General features: G+C 42.2%; 1 long non-coding RNA gene across 1 annotated transcript in view; it reads right to left on the bottom strand.

Moving 5' to 3' along the window:
- LOC140203372 (uncharacterized) overlaps window positions 1-18,692 on the bottom strand; it is a 62,645-nt gene extending 43,953 nt beyond the window's left edge. The window contains exon 1 of the long non-coding RNA XR_011887350.1: window positions 18,541-18,692. This is a non-coding gene — a long non-coding RNA (uncharacterized lncRNA). The remainder of the gene's footprint in view (window positions 1-18,540) is intronic.
- Between the last annotated feature and the right edge of the window lie 249 nt (window positions 18,693-18,941).

Genomic DNA, 18,941 nt, shown 5'->3' with positions numbered 1-18,941 from the left:
TATATGTGGAACAACTGCATTACACGGCTTGTATCAAGTTTATAAAAATATCAACTAATCAAGTAATGAAACAAAAAAAAATAGGCACATTGTAAAAAAGTCTTCTATTTATGTATTAGCCAAAAGCTGTTTGAGGATCGAGAACAAAAAAAATGTGCTATTAAAAAGGCAAGGTAATGTAAAATGCCAAATATTTTGGTGCGATTAAAATATAATGATGTCTCAGAAAGTTGGTGTCCATTATTAAGGACCCCATCACCCAGTGCATGCCCCCTTCTCATTGTTACCGTCAAGAAGGAGGTACAGAAGCCTGAAAGCACACACTCAGCGATTCAGGAACAGCTTCTTCCCCTCTGCCATCCGATTTCTAAATGGACATTGAACCCACTTTTTTTTGCACTACTATTTTTAATTGAACTATTTAATATATATATATATATATATATACTGTAACTCATTTTTTTTTGTTTTTTCTATATTATCATGTATTGGATTGTACTGCTGCTGCTAAGTTAACAAATTTCACCATGTACGCCAGTGATAATAAACCTGATTCTGATTCTGATGTTTTGTTTTAAACCATCTCAAGCAGTAATAAACACAATATTGGAAATGCAAACTGAAATCTAAAATGCTTTGTATCCTAGTAAATCTACAATTTAAAAAATTACTTAAAATTACAAATATGAAATTGTCTCTGTTTAAAGTACTGGACAACATATTTTTCTCATGAGCCTGGAGGTTTTGAAAAAAAAGCCTGGGCTTGAATTCATGGAGTTTTCAAAACAATCATCAGTTGTCCGTGAACTTGAAAAGACTTTACCATTGTCATATAAAGGCTTGATGTCAGACATGCCCATCATCAGCTGTGACAAATTATATCTCCAGAAAAATCAATTCTGAGAATCAGTGAAGTGAACTTATGGTTTCTTCTTTTTTGAAATAATCAAGATATCTGTTGCCCCATCCATTCAACAAAACATTGGCAAGGTGATTCACCGATTATAGCTCAATGTAACTCCAAGCCACGAAGAATGATTTGAGCAGATGGCCTGTAGCTTGTCCAGAGAAATGAATTTTAAGTGGAATCTTGAAGGGAAAGAAAGGTAGAAATGTAGGGAGGGACAGCCAGAGCCTTTTTCTCAGGGCAGAAATGCCTAATACAAGAGGACATATACTCGGTGGCCACTTTATTAGGTACACCTGTACACCTGCTCACTAATGCAAATATCTAATCATCTAATCATGTGGTAGTAACTCAGTGCATAAAAGCATGCAGTCATGGTCAAGAGGTTCAGTTGTTGTTCAGACCAAACATCAGAATGGGGAAGAAATTTGATCAAAATGACTTTGGGTGTGGAATGACTGTTGGTGCCAGAGAAGGTGGTTTCAGTATCTCAGAAACTGCTGATCTCCTGGGGTTTTCATGTAAAACAGCCTCTTGAGACAGAGAATAGTGTGAAAAGCAAAACATAAAACCTGTAGTTCTGTAGGTGAAAGTGCCTCATTGATATGAGGTCAGAGAAGAACGGCCTGACTGGTTCAAGCTGATATGAAGGGGACAGTGCCTCAAATAATCCTGCATTACAACAGTGGTGTGCAGAAGAGCATCTCTAAACGCACAGCACATCAAACATTGAAGTGGATGGGTTACAGCAGCAGAAGACCATGAACATGCACTCAGTGGCCACATTATTAAGTACAGGAAGGTGACTGGAGGGAAGTATGGTGGGGGGGGGGTGGATATTAGATGTAGGGTTTTTTCACAGACAGTGGTAGAATGCACTGCCGGGCTGGTGGTAGAGGCAGGTACGTTAGGAACAGTCTAGGGACTCTTAAACAGGCATATTGATGATAGAAAAATTAATCAATGTATTGTATTGATGTTGGAGTAGGCCAAAGGGTAGGCACAGCATCATGGGCTGAAGGGCCTGTACTGTGCTGTACTGTTCCATGAAATCCGAAGCATAAGCTTCGGCAGCTAGAAGCCAAACTATCCCGGGTGTCAACATCTCTGAAAACCTGCCTGAGCCCAACTTATCGTTGCAGTTATGAAGAAGGCATAACAGTGCTTACATTTCATCATGGGTAAACTCAGCCAGATCCATTATGGGCACAAGGCACCTCACCACTGAGGACATCTTTAGAAGCTAGTGCCTCAGGAAAGCAGAATCCATCATTAAGGGCTCTCAGCATCCAAAACATACACTCTTCTCATTGCTGCCATCAGGTAGGAGGTATGAGAGCCTGAATGCAAAAGCTCACCATTTTAGGAACAGCTTCTTCCCCTCCGCCACCAGATTTTTTAATGGACCATGAATATTACCTCACTTCATGCTCTTTAATTGCACTACTTACTTAATTTTTAAATATATTTCTTAGTGTAGCTTATAGTATATACATTGCACTGTACTGCTGCTGCAAATCAACACATTTCATGGTACACTGTATGTCAGTGATAATGAACTTGATTCTAATTCTGATTCTGAAGGGCGCCATTAAATTTGCGAACATCTACAGGGTCAGAATCACTGATGGAGGAGATTACAAACACTCAGTAGCCATGTTATTAGGTACTGGAGGTATCTAATAAAGTGGCCACTGAAGTTACATTAAAGGTGCAAACACGAGGAAATCTGCAGATGCTGGAATTTCAAGCAAAACGCATAAAAGTTGCTGGTGAACGCAGCAGGCCAGGCAGCATCTCCAGGAAGAGGTACAGTCAACGTTTCAGGTCGAGACCCTTCGTCAGGACTAACTGAAGGAAGAGCTTTCAAATCTCTTACTAGCTCTTCTTTCAGTTAGTCCTGATGAAGGGTCTCGGCCTGAAACGTTGACTGTACCTCTTCCTGGAGATGCTGCCTGGCCTGCTGCGTTCACCAGCAACTTTTATGTGTGTTGCTTACATTGAAGGTGATTGGATGAAAGTATGGGGGTGGGGGTGGGGAAGTATTAGAGTTAGGTTCGTTAGCATCCCATCCACGCAGGTCATGACACAAGCACCTCAAAGTAATAAAAATAAATACAGAATGCAGAATGCAGTGTTGGAGAGAAAATGCAATGGGGGAAGGTAAGTACATTAAGAGATTGGAGTGTATGAGTTCATTTTTAAGAGCCAGGGTCTGATAATAACAGGACGGAAGCTGTCCTCAAGTCTGGTGAGGCATGCTGTCAAAAAAGTGCCCAGTGGGAAAGGGGAGAAGAAAGAATGACTGTGTTGAGGGGTGTTTGATTACGACGGCTGCTTTCCCAAGGCATATAATGAAGAAAAAATGATCAATGATTGCAAAGCAAAATAAGATTTCATGGCTTTGAGAATTAGGTAGGGAAATAGGATTGACTGGATTACTCTACAGAGAGCCAGCATTGACTTAGCAGGTAGTGTGGCCTCCTTCTGTATAAGAGAAACTACTGCACTACAACAAAAAAAAAGGCAATGATTTATATTATTTGTTTGAAAGGAATTTCTGAATAAATGTCCAGCACTTCATTTTGTTTATTAATGACTGGTTTTGTCAGAGCTAACTGAGAAGCACAAGTTTGCTTTTATTTTCAGTTATATGTTATTTCTGCCTTTCAATGAAACAAAGTCGACATAGTACAGAAAAAAATATAGTTGAGTCCCTTGTCCTTTTACAAATTTATTAATTTGAAGTAAACAAATAAATGACAACATTCATTCTAAGGAAATAATTTAAGGAAATGATTCCAGTTTTATTCTCTTGGATCTAACTTTCTATCCTTTCAACACAAAAGTTAACAATTATTCAACTTACGCAATGCAGCAAGTTTCCTTTTCAACTCCAATTCATTCTAGTGCCATGGGAGATTCATGACTCGATGCCGCTTGAAGTTGGAAAGCTGCTGAGCATTTGTGCCTTGGTTTTATCATTGGGACGGCCTAAAGAGCACCAGATTCTCCACATACATTTCGGTTCTTGCAAGAAAGAAATTTGACTGATTCATTTGTCTTCATGTCAAGTTTAACAGAAGGTGGTGAATCTCAGCAGTTCTCTAGCCCAGAGGATTCTGGAGATCGGATGGTTACAAGTATTTAAGGTGCAGGTAAATAATATTTTTGAAATTTGGGGAATTGAGGATTATGGAAAAGAAGAGCTGAAGTCAGCATAGATCAGCCATTAATCAAAGTGAATGGTGGAACAGGCTTATTCTCTTGTTCTCCCATGTTCTAACTATTTAGTTATAGAGTCATAAAGTCAGAGCACCACGGCACAGATGCAGCCCCTTTGCTCGACCACTCCATGCTGAACTACTATGCTGACTCATCCCATCGACCTGCATGGCTCTCCATACCTTTCCCATTCTTGTACCTATCCAAATTTCTTTTCAATGTTGAAATACAAGCCTTTCACCATATTTTGGTATATGAAACAACAGCAGAGCAACAACAATACATTAAAGAAAAAAGAAACACAGAGAAAACAAGATCAAGTCAAAAGCTTCACATTTTGGGATGAAGGTAAAATAATCGGAATGCTATTTGCTTGAGGTTATTCTTTGCATGATTTGTTCTTTTTCTCTCTCTGCACTTTGGGTGCTTGATGGTAATTTTTTAATGGGTTCTTTTGGGTTTCCTTGTTTCGTGGCTGCCGGTAAGGAGACAAATCTCAGGGTTGTGCAATGTATGCAGACTTTGATAAGAAATGCTCTTTGAACTTTGCTCCACTGAAAATTAGTTAAGGAGGAAGATCATAATCTGTTTTCAGATCGGTGTAGTTGCAAGCACTTTATACAGTGTGGCACTTACACTGAGGGTAATAATTTGTGCTTATTTCTAGTAGTTTACTTGCTTGAGGATGAGAGATGTTTTGGGGCAGGATAGTCGATGTTTGAGGTATTGTTTCTACTGTTGGACACTTTATTCAAAAAGCAAAAGTGTGGTTCTTTCTGGACGTGAACAGTGAGTATTTGGTGAAGGCAGTGTAAGCCTGAAAGTTCAAAATTCAAAGTAGATTTATTATCAAAATACGTACATGTCACCATATACTACCCTGAGATTTATTGTCAAGTGGGCATTCACAGAAGGTACAAAGAAACACAATTGAATGAATGAAAATTACACACAAACAACCGATGTGTAAAAGAAGACAAAATGTGCAAACATAAAATAAACCAAATAAATAAGTAATAATAAATATTAAGAACATGAGTTAAAGAATCCTTGAAAGTGAGTCCGTAGGTTGTGGAATCCGTGTAGAGTAGTGGTGAATGAAGTTATCCATGCCGGTTCAGGAGCCTGATGTTAATAGGATAATAATTGTTCCTGAACTTGGGCAAGGCTCCTGTACGTCCTTCCCGACAGCAGCAGCAAGATGAGAACATGGCCCGGATGATGGATGCCTCTTTCTTGTGGCAGTGCTCCTTGTAGGTATGCTCAGAGGTGGGGAGCACTTTACCATATGCAGAGGCTGAATGGCACGAGGAGAGGCGACAGCTCGGTGAGATTGTTCTTCCTTTTGGGCATTGCCATTGAAACAATGAACTGAAAACTCTCTTTGATAGCTCTGCAACGCAAGTAATGCAGTACTGGAAATCAATGGAAGAGAAATCAGAGTAAAGAATAAAACAGCCAGTTGAATTGTTCTATAACTAAAGAGTAGTTGAAGCCCTCTTATACCGTTAATTCTCCAGACCAATATTATACATGGGCACATACAGAGTATTATACAAGCTGTGAAGAAAAATGATTTAATTTACTCCAGATCCTCCATCCTTCGGGCTCTCAAATAAGCAGTGCTTCACTTAGCCCTGCTCTGCTAATTAAGCAAGAACTGCACTCTGCTTGAACGGTGAACGCTGTGGCAAGTTCCTCAGAGTGATGTATTATTCTGACTGAGTTGGAATTATTAAACTTGCCCCAAGAGTGATATTCTATAATTAATAGAGTAACTCAGTAAAGAGAAATCACAATATCCCACCCAAAGTACGGCTTTAAATTGGGTATCATACTGGGCAGCCAAATCAGCAGTTTACACCATGGGTTCAGCTCCCACAGCTCTGTTGCAAAACCTGTTGAAGTCCTTCTCCAGAATCTCCATCAGTGTTTCATGTTCAGCACTTAGCTCACCACCGCCGACTGCGCAGGCTCAGTGGTGGCATGTGACAGTAATCCGGCTGCTTGGAGGTCTGAGGCCGGGAGTTCTGGGCCAGAATTGCCAATTGGTGTCCTTACTAAATTGGGCAGCGATATGATGCCCCCAGAGGAATCTGGGATCAGCAGCTTGTCGAGAGGGGTGAACTAGCCCAGTCAGGAAATGATCAAGGTCAACACGCCATGCCCATCAGGAGTCAGACTGTGCCAAATGAACAGGCGTTGCGACAAAGCTTGGCCAATGCGGTGAGACACGATCTCTTCCACACAGAACTTTACTTCTTTCTTGCAACAGCTGTGTACTGTTCATCTTCTCCACAGATGCTGTCTGACCAGCCGAGCTCCTCCAGCAGCCTGTGTCATTTGCTCTGGAGTTCCAGCATCTGCAGAATCACTTGTGTTTGTAATATATCATTGTGTTTCTCTGCTGCCGACTGTTACTGATGCTCTATGCCCGTGATGTGGCAGCAAGTAAGTATTTCATTGCATACAAAAACTTGCGCACATGACAATAAACTCAACTTTGACATCGAACGTGGTTGCCTGCTGCCCCAAGTGGTATCTGAAAAACACGAAGGAATTAGTTTCTTGATTCCCAGACACATCCTTCTGCCACTTTGAATATTTTGGCAGGAAACACCTATGCTGCCTTTCCAAGGCTTAAAGGAGAGTAACATATTGTTTCATGCTGTTTGTGACCCTCAGCCAAAGGTCATGATCTTCAGCTACGAAGTTAACAGAATAGCATGGCTGGGTTTCTGTATGGAGTGTGGTGCTTAAACGAACAAGATTCAAGTTTATTTATCTTGTGTACATTGAAGCATACAGTGGAATATGTCATTTGCTTTAACAACCAACACACGCACTCAAGGATATGCTGGGGGCAGCCCGCAAGTGTAGCCACACATTCCGGCGCCAACACAGCATGCCCACAATGCTTGACAGAACAACACAGAACTCAACAAAACAACAGAAAAATAGCAAAACAAGGCCCTATTCCTCCTTCTTACCCATGCACATGCACAGTGCTTTAACTTCATGACAGTATTCTTTAGCCTCCAGCCTCCAGCAGACCCAGATTCAGAAGCAGATTCATACATGGTTTTGCAGATATTGGGCCTTTGACTACCCACAGAGATTCTCATACCTAGGGCTCCAGTTTTGAGCCTTGACTTCAAGACTCCTGATTCAGCCCTCCAGCCTTGATCCGCAGCTTCCACCCCAGGAACTACTGATCACCGAACTCCAGGCCTCGAACTCTGCACTCACTGATGACGGAATCCCAAACACTAGGCCTCACCAATTCACAAATCCATTAAGTAGTCATTTGTAGCATTGTTACTGTTACCCCAATTGTGAATGGGGGTACCAGGAATGGAACTTGATCTCAGTTAACCTGACATATATATTACACACATTACAGTCACGTGATGAATTTTCTGTAATGGTAATCGACAGAAACAACTCACATACATATAGCACATTTGAAGTAACAAACTATCACCAAACTATTCATACCAGACATCCCACCTCTCCCGGAAGTTCCGGCAGTCTCCCGCATATTGATAGTGGCTCCCTGATGTCCGCAAGTTATATACAATATACTGGAAATCGATTTTTTTTTTAGAGCGACAGAAAGAGAGCAAGAGAGAGCGCGAGTGAAAGAGAGAGAGAGAGTGAGCACCATGGCAGAGTGTTCCAAAAAAAAGAAAATATAAAACGTACGTCACCCCAGACTACACTAAAGTGTACCCCTGCCTAATAGGGGTCAAAAATAGTGACAGTGTTGCTCGCTGCACTGTTTGCAACAGTGACTTTTCTATTGCCCATGATGGGTTAAGACTGTAAAAGACATGTTGAGGTGAGTTTAACAGGTGTCGTTCGTTCATTAGCATAGTCAACGTTATTTAAACTAGCTGGCTAGCTGCTAAGGAGCTACTCTATTGCAGACATCCCACCTCTCCTGGAAGTTCAAGGAGTCTCCCACAAATTGATGGAGCTACCTCCCTGAAATGAGTTTTTGTAGGGTGGGATGTCTGTCATACCTGCAAAAATATTGCAACGAGCTGACACATCTGTGAGACACACAGTAGTACATCTAAAGCAGTTCATTAAATTATTTTTTAAAAATCACAACTTAGAGAGAGGTCCTCCACCGGTCATGGATTTTGCATCCTAGCTATCTATGTTTCAGCCGATATGCGAGCCGGGGCAGTACGATATGGAGAGCAAGCTCTTGCCCATGCCACAGGCTCCCCCTCTCCACCCAGCTGATGAATCTAAAGGAATAGGAGGAGCTGATACAGTCTGGCACCAGCGGCGTTGCTGGAATTGCCAGTCAGTGTTGAACTCAATGTAGGACTGCCTTAGGGACTCCAGCTCCAGATTTTCCCTCAGGGTTTACTCTCGAAGCCTTCTCCATAAATAACACAACACAACAAAGGTTTGAGATCAGAGCTATCTTTCTCCCCTATTCACAGCTGAGGCATCGGCCGCAGCAGAAGGCAGGCAGAGCAGCACCAAATGCAATGATTTCTTTCTCCTTGCATGCGGGCTTTTCTTGTTTCTTATTTAAACCATAAAAGAGAGATAGGGTCTAGCAGAGTGGGGGCTATCGTTGGAGTGGGAACTTGGATGTTTGACTCCAGAGCTTCGACGAGAAGATGCTGAGGCCAAAGGAACAGGTAAGAATGGTAGGTTTTTCCTTTTGTTATTGCTGATTTGGTCTTGGTTGCCCATGGTACAGTGCCAGCAGGATGGCAGGTACGGCAGTCGAATGTTCCTCCTGTGGGAATTCATGGAACCTGATAGTCTCCCTGATGACTACACCTACGGGAAGTGCAGCGAATCCAGCTCATGCTAAACCACATTAAGGAGCTGGAGCTGGAGATGGATGAGCTGAGGATCATCCGGGAGGCAGTGCAATTTATAGATAGGACTTTTGAGCAGGTGGTTACACCCAGAGTGCTGAATTCGGGGAGTAGGTGGGTGAACACTGAGAGGTGCAAGGTAAGAAAGAAGTCGGTGCGGGGTGTCCCTGCGGCCATTCCCCTCAGTAACAGGTATACCCCCTTGGCTACTGCTGAGGGGCATGACCTATCTGGGCAAGGCAGCAGCAGCCAGATCAATGGCTCTGTGCTCAGCTCTGAGTCTCTGAAGGGTAGGGTGAAGTCAGGCTGAGCAATAGTCATGGGGATTCAATAGTAGGGGGACAGATATGGGATTCTGCGGCAGCAAAAGAGACACCAGGTATTGTGTTGCCTCTCGAGTGGGAGTGTCCAGGATGTCTCTGAATAGTTGCAGAATATTCTTGAAGGGGAGGGTGAGCAGCCAGAGGTCATGGTACATATTGGTATCAATGACATAGGCAGCAGAGGGGTAGAGGTCCTGCACAGTAAGTTTAGGGAGTTAGGAAGGAGGCTGAAGAGTAGGAACTCCAAGTTGGTAATCTCTGGGTTACTCTCGGTGCAACGAGCTCGGGAAGGTACGAAGAGGAAGATAGTGCAGGCGAATGAGTGGCTGAGGAGATGGGGCAGGCGGCAGAGTTTCAAGTTCTTGGATCACTGGAACCTTTTCTAAGGAAGGGGTGACCTGTACAAATGGAACAGATTGCATCTGAACTGGAGGGGAACCAATACCTGGGAGGGAGGTTTGCTAATGCTATTGGGGAGGGTTTAAATTTGCAGAGGGGTGGGATCCGAAGTGAAGAGGTAGAGGATGGGGCAGCTGGCACACAAGTAGTGACAGCTTGTAGGGAATTTGTGAGGGAGGATAGGCAGATAATAGAGCAAAGATGCACTCAGCCTGGTGGTTTGAGATGTGTCTATTTTAATGCAAGGAGTATCATAAACAATGCGGATGAACTTAGAGCGTGGGTCAATACATGGAACTATGACTTCTAACACAAAATGCAGATGCTGGGGTCAAAGCAACACACACAACACGCTGGAGGAACTCAGCAGGTCGGGCAGCATCCATGGAAACGTTGACTGATCGTTTCCACGGATGCTGCCGGACCTGCTGAGTTCCTCCAGCGTGTTATGAACTATGACTTTGTGGCCACTGCAAAGACTTGGATGTCTCAGGGGCAGGAATGGCTGCTGAGTGTGCCAGGCTTTAAACATTTCAAAAAGGACAGGGAGGGAGGCAAAAGAGGTGGGGGTGTGGCATTGATAGTATCACAGCTGCAGAAAAGGAGGAAGTCATGGAGGGATTGTCTACTGAGTCAGTGTGGGTGGAAGGCAGAAATAGGTTGGGGGCTATTGCTCTACTGGGTGTTTTATAGCCCCCCCCCCCAAATAATAGAGATGTCAAGGAGCAGATAGGGACATAGATTCTGGAACAGTGCAATAATAATAGGGTTGTTGTGATGGGTGATTTTAACTTTCCTAATATTGGCTAACATGTCCTTACAGCAAGGGGTTTAGGTGGGGTGAAGTTTGTTACATATGTTCAGGAAGGTTTCCTGACACAATATGTAGATAAGCCAACTAGAGGAGAGGCTGTCCTTGATCTGGTATTGGGAAATGAACCTGGTCAGGTGTCAGATCTTTCGGTGGGAGAGCATTTTGGAGGTAGTGATCACAACTCTATCTCCTTTACCATAGTGCTGGAGAGGGATTGGAGCAGACAATTTGGGAAAACATTTAATTGGGTTGGGGGGGGTGGAATCTGATGTTACTAGTCAGAAACTTGGGAGTATAAATTGGGGGCAGATGTGCATCTCAGGGAAATGCACGGCAGAAATGTGGCAAATGTTCAGGAAACATTTGCATGGCATTCTTCATAGGCATGTTCAATTGAGTCAGGGAAAGGATGGTGGAGCAAAAGAGCCATGGTATATAAAGGGTGTAGAAAATCTAGTTAAGAAAAAAAGAAAAGCTTACAAAAGGTTCAAGAAACTAGGCACTGTTAGAGCTCTAGAAAATTACAAGGTTGCCAGGAAGGAGCTTAAGAATGAAATTAGGAGAGCTAGAAGAGATCATGAGAAGGCCTTAGTGAGCAGGATTAAGAAAAACCCCAAGGCATTCCACAAGTCTGTGAAGAGCAAGAGGATGAGCCGTGTGAGAATAGGACAAATCAGATGCAATAGTGGAAATCTGTGTACGGAATCAGAGGAGGTAGCAGAGATACTTAATGAATACTTTGCTTCAGTACTCACCAGGGAAAAGGACTTTGGCAATTGTGGGGATGACTTACAGTGGACTGAAACGCTTGAGCATATAGACATTAAGAAAGAGGACGTGTTGGAGCTTTTGAAAAGCATTGTTAGATAAGTCACTGGGACCAGACGAGGTATACCCCAGGCTACTGTGGGAAGCAAGAGAGGAGATCGCTGAGCCTCTGGTGATGATCTTTGCATCATCAATAGGGATGGGAGAAGTACCAGAGGATTGGAGAGTTACAAATGTTGTTCCCTTGTTCAAGAAAGGGAGTAGAGATAACCCAGGAAATTATAGACCACTGAATCTTACTTAAGTAGTGGGCAAGTTGTCAGACAAGATTCTGAGATGTAGGATTTATGAGCTTCTGAAGAGACATAATCTGATTAGGGATAGTCAGCTTGGCTTTGTCAAGGGCAGGTCATGCCATACGAGCTTGATTGAATTCTTTGGGGATGTAACAAAACACGATGATGAAGGTAGAGCAGTGGATGTAGTGTGGGTGGATTTCAGTAACGCATTTGATAAGGTTCCCCATGCAAGGCTCATTCAGAAAGTAAGGAGGCATGGGATCCAAGGAGACCTTGTTTTGTGGATCCAGAATTGGCTTGCCCACAGAAGGCAAAAGGTGGTTGTAGATGGTTTGTATTATGCATGGAGGTCAGTGACCAGCGGTGTTCCACAGGGATCCGTTCTGGGGCCCCTCCTGTTTGTGATTTTTATAAATGACCTGGATGAGGGAGTAGGGGGGTGGGTTAGTAAGCTTTCTGAAGACACAAAAGTTAGGGTGTTGTGGATAGTCTGGAGGGTTGTCAGAGGTTACAGTGGGACATTGATAGGATGCAGAAGTGGACTGAGAAGTGGCAGGTGGAGTTCAACCCAGATAAGTGTGAAGTGGTTTATTTTGGTAGGTCAAATATGGATACAGAATGTAATATTAACGGTAAGACTCCTGGCAGGGTGGAGGATCAGAGAGATTTTGGGATCCATGTTCATAGCACACTCGAAGCTGCTGCACAGTTTGACAATATTGTTAAGAATGCTTATGGTGTGTTAACCATTGGATTGAGTTCAAGAGCCGTGAGGTAATGATACAGCTATGTAAGACTTAGGTCAGACCCCACTTGGAGTACTGTGTTCAGTGCTGGTTACCTCACTACAGGAAGGATATGGATACTATAGAGAGAGTTCAGAGGAGATTTACAAGGATGTTGCCTGGATTGGAGAGCATGCCCTATGATAATAGGATGAGTGAACTTTGATTTTTCAACTTGGAGCGATGAAGGATGAGAGGTGACCCGATACAGGTGTATAAGATGATGAGAGGCATTGATCATGTGAATAACCAGAGGCTTTTTTCCAGGGCTGAAATGGCTAACACGAGGGGGCATAGTTTTAAGGTCCATGGCAGTAGGTACAGAAGGGATGTCAGGGGTAAGTTTTTCACACAGAGAGTAGTGGGTGCATGGAATGGGCTGCTGGCGGCAGCGGTGGAGGTGGATACGATACGGTCTTTTAAGGGACTCTTGGATAGGTACATGGAGCTTAGAAAAATGGAGGGTTATGCACTGGGGGGATTCTAAGCAGTTTCTAGAGTAGGTTGCATGGCTGGCACAATATTGTGGGCCGAAGGGCCTGTAATGTGCTGTAGATTTCTATGTTCTATGTTCTATATTCAGGTGAGCTGCCAACCACAGCTGATAAGCCTCATCTGCCTGAAGTGACTGGTTTTAAGGTGCCAGTAACCTCTTTTAGCTCCTTCTTCCGTCAGCAGAAATTATTCCGCCAGGCTTAGTAGCTAAGCCACACATGAAGGCCAGGAGCTGACCTGGTTGTCAGAAGCTATATGAGACACATGCATTGGGACCATTTAACAGGTAGTGGGAGATTATCCCCTCTACATTTGCCCCTACCCACGCGCCCCCGCCCCCGCCCCCGCCCCACTGGCTATAACAACCTTAAGGAACCAATAACAAATTACCACCAATCTATTCATGATAAATTGCAAGATGCACTCTGTTTCAGAGTATTAGTCTTCTACAAGGCTACTCAATCCTAATAAAAACAGATTATACAAGTATCCTATTGGATCTCATTTGCATTTGGAAATAAAATTAAGATAATTGGAAAATGAGCACCATGCTCCAGCTCAAACACATGATTCCCGTCCGGAAAATGATTTCATGATAACATGTAGATGGTTAATCATATACCATTAGTCATAATTTTACAAATTAAAATTCCCCAAGAATGCAACCACACTTATTCGTTATGAAATGTTGGGAGTATGTAAAAGAGGATAGAACATGCAAATGAATTAGCTAATTAGATCTCATTTAGCTGCCAATTTATCCAACTGATTACTAAACAGGCTTCCTCTAAAAGCTCAAACACTGCAAACTTGGTCAGCTTAATCACTTTCTGCCTCAAATAGAAATTAAGTGAAGGGTCTTAGTTTCCATCAGCAGTTAAATCAGGTCAGTTTTTTTTAAAGACAGCATTACTGCAGAGGGTATATTGCTAGTGATTTAGAGGTACGAATATCAAGAGGCATAAACTCGACTCCCACAACAGGTGGTGAATCTAAATTTAGTTATTTGAATAAAAGGAAATATGGATGTCCCCAGGTAACAAATATATTTTGCTTATGATCTATTATGGTTTATTATTATTGTTACATGAAACAATATATTGAAGAGCTTCTCTTGCGTATTCTTCATACAGAGCAAATGGCTACACGGTGTCTTGAATAAGGTGAAACAATAATAGTGCAGAATAAAGTGTAAAAGCAGCAGTGTGAAAGTGCAGTGCAGATAAACAATTAAGTGTAAGGCCAGAACAAGGTATATAGTGAAGTCTTATTGTACAAGAGCTCCATTCAAGAGTCTGATAACGACAGGACAGGATAGAACTTATCCTTGAGCCTGAGGTACATGATTTCAGCTTTAGTATCATCTGCCTGATGGGAGAGGGGAAGAAGAGAGAATAATCACTCAGACAACACAGGAGTGATACAAAACGACGCAAAGAAGACGGTTATCACATTTCAATCTGGTAAAGTCAATGTTTAGTTCGTCAGTGCTGAAAATTGAGAAACAGGACCATTCAATTAAATTTTGAGACAATGAACTCTTAATCTCAATCCAATATGGGTCCTTCAGTTATGCATAACATTAGGGAAAATGAGATTCTGCAGGTGCTGGAAATGGAGACAAAATGCTGGAGGAACTCAGCAGGTCAGGCAGCAACTATAGAAACGAATAAACAGCTGATGTTACAGGCCGAGGCTCTTCATCATGACTGGAAAGGAAGGTGGGGGGTGGGGAGTGGGGTGGGGGCAGAAGCTCGAACAAGAAGGTGTGGGGAAGGGAAGGAGTGTAGGCTGGCAGGTAACAGGTGAAATTATGTTTCCAGTCCCGATGAAGGGTCTCGGTCCGAAACATTGTGTATTTATTCTCCTCTATAGATCCTACCTGACCTGCTGAGTTCCTCCAGCGTCTTGCAGGTGTTCATCAGGAAAAATGAGACAAGATTTTGTGATTGCAATAACATTGAAACTACCAGTAATCTGTTCATTGTCACTGCATTGTGAAACTAACAGCAACTTCAGAATTTCCAAGAGTATGTGGTTCCATGTAAGTCTGCAGGCTGCCTTGTAGTTGTTATTAGCATTGAAAATAGCGAAGAGATGAGAAGCATAGCAGGAAATTGCCCAAGGCTTACAAAGGTAATTTGCTGATACTTGTTTCTCTGAGCAGATACAGGAAATGTTTCTCTGTACCTGGAAAAAGATTGCAATGCTATGGTGTGTCTGTGAGAGACACAGAAATAAATTTTAATTAGCTCATTAATCTCTTAAAAAAAAAGCCTTGTGTAATAGTTCATTGTAAAAATACTTGTTTAAAAATATCTTCATTGGTTTGTTAATTTACTTTATCTTAATGTTTCCAGGGGATTTACAAGCCTAAAAGCTTTTAAGAGTTTAAAAATAGCTGACTCATGAAGCTTTTCAGCTAAGTGAAAAAGCATAGTTTTATCTACTTTCAGGTTTTTAAAAATATTTTCGGGCCGGTCTAGCCTTGGCCATTCCACGTGGCTTACACTAACAGCTGCAGGCCATTACAGATGCTAGGGGATAATGTCTGAACACTGAAGGTCACTGGCTGGTTCAGCTTTCAAATCCAACCCATGAAGAATTACACAAGACAAGGACAGAACGCAAACAGAAAACTATCCATTGGCTGGAGTCATACATTGCATACAGGAAGATGGTAATGGTTGTTCACAACCATCCCAGGCCCAGGATATCCCTGGGAGACTTCCGTAAGGCAGTGTCCAAAAACAATTTTCAGTTGCTTCATCAATTCCCTTCCTAGAATATACAATACACAGCACCATACAGACCCCTGGGCTCACAATGTTTTGTTGACTCTTTAATCTATCCAAGTTCAATCTAACCTTTCCCTCCCACAAGGTCCTCCATTTTTCTTTCATCCATGTGCCTATCTAAGAATCTTTTAAATTTCCATAACGTATCCTCCTCAGCCGCCATCCCAGCAGCACCTTCCTGGCATTTAACCCCCTCTGTGTAAAAATAAAAAAACTATCTCTGTCATCTAACCTATATTTTCGTCCAGTCACCTTAAATTTATGCCCTCTCCTAGTAGCCATTTCTGCCTTGGAAAAAGGTGCTGACCATGAGTGCAATCACAGGTGATGCAATGTCTACATCCAGTCATAACTCGGACAGTCTTGTCTACATCCCATATGACCCATCAGTTGTGCATTACAATGAGACAAGTCAGGTGTCAGACAAAATACCCTCCACTTACCTGTATCACTTGGGTATGACGATGCCACCCAGGACAAAACATGGAAGTTAATACAGGCAGGTGAGACATTTTACACAGGTAGGAGCAACCAGGGTAGGTCTTACACAATGAATGGTAGGCCACTGACGAGTGTGGTAGAACAAAGGGATCTGGTGATACAGATCCATTATTCCCTGAAAGTGGCGTCGTAGGTAGAGAGGGTTGTAGAGAAAGCTCTTGGCACACTGGCCTTCATAAATCAACGTTTTGAGTACGGGAAATGAGATGTCATGTTGAAGTTGTATAAGACAGTGGTGAGGCCTAATTTGGAGTATTGTGTGCAGATTTGGTCACCACATTATAGAAAGGATGTGGAAACTTCAGAGAGAATGCAGAGGAGAACTGAATGGATGTTGCCTGGATTAGAAAGCATGCCTTATGAGGAAAGGTTGAGCGAGCTAGGGATTTTCCCTTTGGAGAGAAGGAGGATGATAGGTGACTTGATAGAAGTGTACAAGATGAGAGGCATAGATCTAAGGGACAAAAAAAACCTGCACGTTTTTCCTAGGATGGAAATGGCTCATATGAAAGGGCTTAATGTTAAGATGATAGGACAAATGTATGGGGGGGGATGTCAGAGGCAGGTTTTTTTCACAATGGAACACATTGCCAGTGGTAATGGTAGAGGCAGTTACATTAGGGACCCTTAAAGGATTCTTTGATAGGCACACGGATGAAAGAAAAAGGGAGCATTTTGTGGGAGGGAAGCATTGATTGATCTTTGAGTAGGTTAAAAGGCTGGCACAGCATTATGGGCTGAAGGGCCAGTACAATGCTGTAATGTTCTAACCTCTATGCTTACAGACAAGAAGAAGTCCATTTGACACAGTAGTCAGAATAAAGAGACCCTCACTTACATGTGCCTGATCTTTGGAGGAAAAAAAACAATGTAAAGTGTTAATCCTTGTCTTAGCAAGATCAGATATTACAACAATAAACAGCAGTTTTGTTTCTGGGAAAATAAAACTCTATCAAAAGGCACAAAGGGTGTATGGGAACCAAAAGGTAATTCCCAATGCTCATGAGCTTTATGCCTCCACAGACTCAATCAGTTCCTTGTTGTCTGCTACAAATGGCTAACGCTTTTGCAAAGACCATCATTAACTGCAATAATCTTCATGCAGCCTTCTGTTTGAGGATCTACGGACCACAACGCCCTACCTGTGCACCTCAGAATTAGTTCAAGTTGAAGTTTATTGTCATTCAACCATATACATGTATCCACCTAAACAAAACATTGTTCCTGTAGGACCCAGGTACAAAACAGCGGTACATATAGTCACCCACACACAGTATATACTGTTACAATCCAACACATAAAGTCACAAAATAATACTAGCACAAGTTGCTAAGTGGTAAGGCCTGAAGATTGACAGGATACTTAATCATATAAACATTGTTCCATTCTGGTTCTATGGCTCAATTTAGTAGACAGATATTTAAGAAAATGCAGGCACCCAAAGTTCTTTAGCAGAACTATTAAAAGTTTACATGAATTAGTATGAGAATTCCTAGTGGATGTATTGGAATTATCGCAACACATGCAGCTTTAAATCATTCTTTGTAATTGGTATACACTTTATGTCCCTTCTCCTATAATCAAAATCACCTCATCGTGATTCATCTTTAACTCTGTAACTTCAGTTGGGCCTCCCTCTCCCTCTCCCTATCTGTCTATCTTGACTCACTCCCCAGATTTCTAATTTGCTTTGTTTTAAATGAAACGGGAATGAGACATCTGTAAAGAATATCATAACCCAGCATCTACTTAAATGTGCTGCACTCTCAACAAGCTTTGTTGTGTTGACCCTTACTAATTTGGTCAGGGATGAAAGGAAAATCACTATTTCATGCAAAACATAACATTAACCAGACAAAATGCAAACCACTCTGAAAATCTGACTTCAAAATTGTTGGAAATGACGCAGGCACAACTTAAAGCGGGGCAAAGACAGATTTCCAGATGGGCGACATTCATCATTGGTTAGATGTGGTTCATCTGGTATCAGTCAACCCTGCAGCTCTGTCATGCTGACTGACATTTTATACTGTCAGAAGAGTTAATTTATTTGTTGAACCCGTGATCCATGTGTTGTCAAAAGATCCAAAATGAAGAAAGAAAAGAGCTGGTTGTCCAATGGTGCTAGTATCTATGCTAGCAGTCGGGTTGAAACTGTATCAAATAATGCAGACCTGTTGATGTATTAAGCAGCAGTAGCTGATAAGCTGATTAATGGGTTAGCTGGAATGGTTCCCGGTCATACTGAGCAAGCAGTAGGAGGAAGGAAAACACACAGCAATGTCTTGCGCTCACTGCTGTGTTTGAGCAAGAGTCATAACCATGGAAAAACAAACCATTGCAAAACACACAAAGCAAGGGAAGATTAACTAAAACCTGTCTCCTCGAATGGGACTTTGTTCTTGTCTTCATTTCTCTCTCGTTGGCCTGCTGCCAGCTTCTGTCTGATCATTCCTCTGTGGGAATCTGGATTAATCCAAATTTAATCATGCTACGAAGTCGTGCAGAACATTTAGGCAAATAAAAAAAAAATATCTGTCCATCAGCTAGCTAAGGGAGTCAGGAGTTATAAAGATTCACGGCCTGTGCAAAGATACTTTGTGTTGGCAAAAGAGATTAAAATCAGCTGTATTTTAATTTCCAATCATTAGTTATCTGCTAACCCAAGCTGAGAATTTCATATGTAGCTATTTTTGAGAACATTCGTCATCTCAGACCTAATTTTCCCTCCCCTTATGTCATGGTTAAACAGCCTGCTACCAAATGTTGTACACTCA

Source organism: Mobula birostris, chromosome 9 (genome assembly GCF_030028105.1).
Source record: "Mobula birostris isolate sMobBir1 chromosome 9, sMobBir1.hap1, whole genome shotgun sequence".
Classification (NCBI taxonomy): Eukaryota; Metazoa; Chordata; class Chondrichthyes; order Myliobatiformes; family Myliobatidae; genus Mobula; species Mobula birostris.
Note: the sequence above shows the minus strand (reverse complement) of the source record. Positions and strands in the feature narration are given on the sequence as shown.